At 45.5% G+C, this 3,394-nt stretch overlaps 1 pseudogene; it reads left to right on the top strand.

Moving 5' to 3' along the window:
* Positions 1-1,792: 1,792 nt before the first annotated feature.
* Positions 1,793-2,454, top strand: LOC102849520 (annotated as a pseudogene).
* The last annotated feature ends 940 nt before the right edge of the window (positions 2,455-3,394 follow it).

The following is a 3,394-nucleotide window of genomic DNA, read 5'->3' on the forward strand; positions in this document are numbered from 1 at the left end:
ACCTTTTTTTATTATGTCCCCAGTTGTCATTGCAAGAGTAGCCATAGATCTCTTCACAAGACAGAATGCCCAAGCAGCTGCACTGAATAATCTTTATGGCCTTACCGTCATTGGATTGTCCTCCTCCCAAGAAACACCAGAGGCTCTATACCAGAGACCTTCCCCTCTTTGAACTCATTTAAAAGAAAAAGGGAGGAGATGTTGTGTTGGGGAGGAAGGGAGGGCCTCTGGCCAGGACAGATCCTCTAAGCTCCAGATAAGTGCAAACCTCCCAATGGCCTTTAATACGGGATAGAGAAAGCTCCCCTGTGTGTCCCTGTACCAGCTTGAGAAAGCTTGCCACCTGGGAAGTTAGCTGCTGCATCTGTTGAGCTGGGAGTGGTCTGTAGGAGGCTGAAGTTCTCCTAAGCAATCTGCATGTCCCATGTCTGTAAGCCCACCCTATCCTGTCTTCCTGTTTACCTGCTTGCATATAAATGCACTGCAGATCCCAATAAAATGGACCTGGATTGACTCTCTGATCCTCTCCTGAAGTATTGTATCTCCGCTGTGCTAACCCCCATCAGGGTGTCGCTGTTAAGTTGCCTGCAAACCGACAGTGACAGACTCTCAATGAGATGGATTATTTTAGTGACTGGGATAATGGGGGTACATGTATCAGAGATAAGGTTGTCTTGGGATAGAGCAGGGTTCAGATCTGTTGTATATAAGGTCACAAGGAGTCACAAAGAACTCAACAGCACATATGGATACAAACCTTTTATTGGATATGTGTTTTGAAAATATTTCTTCCAAGTCTATAAATTTTTAAAGACTAAATTATTTGCTTTTTTATCTTGCATTATGAACAGAATGTGTATGTAGTGCACAGGAGGAGATTACCCATCTTTCTCCCATAGAGTAGCCTGGCTTTGGTTGGCAGAGCAACACCTTACCCACTAGAGCACCAGAACTCCCTAGCATAGTATCTCTGACTGAAACAGCAATACAAGTCCAACGAAACCACATCTGTGAGCAAATTCATTCCTTATGAAGACTTTCTCATCAGAGATAGACCAGGCTTGCCTGAGTGGGAGTACTCTTCCTTCCCTGTTTAGATAACTCTTACATGAAAGAAAAACGTAGTCAATTCTAATTCAGGACAATCCCATGTGAATTGAAAGTATAGCTGTGCTCAGTAGGACTTTACATGGCTAAATTTGTTTTTTTTTTAATTGGCCTTTCAACTGATAAACCTTTTAGTGGAGGATAACCTGAAATCTTTCCATTAGAAACCAAGATTAACAAGTTGCACCAACTTGTAGGTGGGAACTACTCATATACAAGTTCAAGCTAAAGGTAAAGAAAATTAAATCTACAAGAACCAAAATTTTACCTTGTGTCTATTCTACATGAATTTTAAAACCATCTCAGTAATAGGTTTGAGGCCTTGAACACTAATGGACAAAGACCAGATGAGCTGTTGGAGGATTTAAAGAATATCATCCATGCAAAATGCAAGAAATCAATATTTTGCGGCCTCGCACCTACTTTTCTGTTCTCTTCCTCTGCAGTGTTGCCTGCTTACTCTATGGTAAGCAAGTGCCTGTCTCAACAAAGAGGAAAGAATGTGAACATGTCCATTTTGCTGATGGAAAAACTTAGGTTCAGAGTGCCTTGTCCACATGCTTGCATTAAGTGTCCATGTTCTTAAGTGGCCTCACTGTGGCCAAGGCTCATGGCCTGGGGTTATTGGGAACAAGGTGGGCTCAGTGTTGTTCTGCTTTGCCACGTAGAGCTTCGGCTCCTCACCATGGCCTTCACTGGTCTGCAGATCCTGGGACTCATCCTGATGCTGCTTGGCTGGGTGAATGCCCTGGTGTTCTGTGCCCTGCCCATGTGAAAGGTGACCACCTTCATCTGTAGCAGCATCATGATGGCCCAGGTCATGTGGGAGGGGTTGTGGATGTGCTGTATGGTACAGAGCATTGGCCAGATGCAGTGCAAGCTGTACTACTTTCTGCTGGTGCTGCCCCAGGACCTGCAGGCTTCCCATTCCCTCTGTGTCATCACCCTCTTGGTAATCCTGCTCGGACTGCTGGTCTACATCGCGGGGGGCAAGTGTACCACATATGTGGAGGACAAGGACATCAAGGCTCGTTTAATGCTCACCTCTGGGATCATCATCTTCATGCCAGGTGTGCTGGCCCTCATCCCGACCTGCTGGACTGCCAACTCCATCATCCGGGACTTCTACAACCCTTCGGTAGCTGAAGCCCAAAAGCAGGCACCCGGGGCCTACTCTACCTGGGCTGGGCTGCCTCTGGCTTGTTGTTGCTGAGTGGAGGTCTCCTGTGCTGCACATGTCCCTCTGGGGGATCCCGGAGCACCAATCATCATATGGCCCGCTACTCAGCCTCTGCTCCACAGGGCATGCTTCGGCCCTCTGAGTACCCCACCAAAAATTATGTCTGATGGGGCTGGGGGCATGGCAGCTTCCTGAACACGTGCCCCTCTTCCTTTCCCAGAACTGGACCCTACTCAGGCAATGATCCTCAGCAGCCCAGGGCTGTGTTTTATAATTTTTCTTTTGCTTTTTTGCGGATTTTTTTTTTGTCAGTTTTATCATTCGATGGCTAAGCCCCTTGAGAAGATGACTTCCCACACTGCTGTTGTCTTGTTCTCATCTTGTTTCGAGCCAAAGTTAGGATTCTTTTTTGAGTTTCTGAATCACTTCATCCCCAAGATTCAAGTACCCCCCGGAACACACGCAAACCAGTGTGAACCACCTCATCCCCAAGACGTGCCCCTTCCCAGGAACACACACAAACCTGTGTGGGACTGCTCTCTGATACCACTGCTAGGATGTCCTCCTAGATTATAGAAACACCTCTGAACACAACCTGGGACCCTTGCATCTACTAGAACTGCAGAGAGCTACCAAAGAATCTAACTCCTAGTGTCCCCCCTGCGCCCTGCCCCCAGTGTTACCATTTTCTGTCTCTCTCTGCATCCCATCTACTATTGACATCCACCCTCACATCCAGCCCCACTGCATACTTGTGTCTTGACCAATTTAGTGTTTAATAAATAAAGTGTTTTGCAAGCAAACAAAAAAAATGCAAAAGTCATTTCAAAGACAGAAGAAGAAGACCAAGATGGGTGTCAGAAGAGACTCTGAATATTGCATTAGGGTGCAGAGAAACCAAAACAAAGGGGGGAGAAATTAAGAAGTAAAGGAACTGAACAGATTTCAAATGATAGCTCAGGAAGACAAAGAAGTGTATTATAATGAAATATACAAAGAGCTGGAATTAGAAAATCAAGAATGACAAACTCACTTGACATTTCTTAAGCTGAAGGAACTAAAGAACAAATTCAAGCTTCAAGTTGCAATATTTAAGGATGCTATGGG

Source organism: Elephantulus edwardii, unplaced genomic scaffold, assembly GCF_000299155.1.
Source record: "Elephantulus edwardii isolate Elephantulus edwardi_28Jun2011 unplaced genomic scaffold, EleEdw1.0 scaffold00133, whole genome shotgun sequence".
In the NCBI taxonomy this organism is placed as follows: domain Eukaryota; kingdom Metazoa; phylum Chordata; class Mammalia; order Macroscelidea; family Macroscelididae; genus Elephantulus; species Elephantulus edwardii.